Raw genomic sequence first — 1,298 nt, 5'->3', positions numbered from 1 at the left:
GAGCCTTCAGAATAGGCTCTCCTGTATATTTTAGGCTCTAGGCAACATTGTTTTACAAGCAAGAAGAAGCCTAGGAGACAGAGCACAGGGTTAAAGTCAAAGGAACAGATCTAATATGGAGTCAGATTTCTTCTTTTCTATTACTGTGGCAGAAGCCACTTGAGGATTTAAATCCCTTAAAGTTAAAAATAAGTAAAACTTTAAAGGAATTTACATACATTGGTGGGAATTTGCATAGCATATCTGGAAAAGCACACAAAGGATTGTAAATATTGGCATCTCCAGGGAGGCGTGTAAGAACAGAGGATGAGGGAAAACTTCTTTCACTTGAGTATTTTTTGCTCTGTTTGAATTTTTTTAACCATATGCATATATTTCTTTTTCAGTTAAAATAAATGTGTAATGGAGCAAAGGAGTAACTAGTTCAGCAAATACAGCAGCCATAGACTCACTGAGTCATCATTTTCGATTTAAGCCAGGAAGCATTGATTGTCTCTCTCCTATGTGCCCAGTGCTGTTTTAAAACATTTTTATATATTTTTTTTATAAAATAATAACATGCTATCCCTCACCCCTGCTCAGGGCTGGTGGGAAACCAACTGAGTTTTTATTGAGTTGTTTCCCAAGGAGTAGAGATGAGTTATAAACAGAACACAACTTCAGGGCAAAACAGGCGGACTGGTTTTCCAGCAGGCCAGATAGCGATGACGGGTTTTCAATAGAGGCGCACAGAGGCTGAGAGAGAAAGCCTCCAGGACCCTACAGAAAGCTGCCCACAGTGCCTTCTCCATGGCACTACTGAAATAGGAAAGAACAAATCTGACTCCATATTAGATCTGTTCCTTTGACTTTAAACCTGTGCCCTGTTTCCTAGGCTTAGTCTTGCTGTTTCTGCACCTTTTGTGAAACAATGTTGCCTAGATCCTGAAATATACAGGAGACCCTATTCTCAAGGCTCTGACTTTGAAGGATATTATCACTTTTCCATTCGTATAAAGATAACAAGATACAGAATAGAAAATAACATTTGCTTGTTGGAGGTTTACACGGATCTGACCCAGGTGAAGAGGTGCAAGAACAAAGGATTCTAAAAACAAAGAATTCATACACCAAGTTTGCATCAACCAAGCATTCCCGCTTCCCCTTTTTAATATAAGAAGAGCCTGAATTCTGACTTGGGATGATGGTTCTCCAGGACATTGGTCTACCATCTTCTCCACTGGCTTTACAAATTAAAGCCGCTATTTCTTGCCCCAAATCCTTGTCTCCTGATGTGTTGGCCTATAATGCACGAGTAG

The sequence above is a fragment of the Vicugna pacos genome, unplaced genomic scaffold (genome assembly GCF_048564905.1).
Source record: "Vicugna pacos unplaced genomic scaffold, VicPac4 scaffold_107, whole genome shotgun sequence".
Lineage (NCBI taxonomy): Eukaryota > Metazoa > Chordata > Mammalia > Artiodactyla > Camelidae > Vicugna > Vicugna pacos.
The sequence above is the reverse complement of the archived record's forward strand: the minus strand, read 5'-3'. Positions refer to the sequence as shown.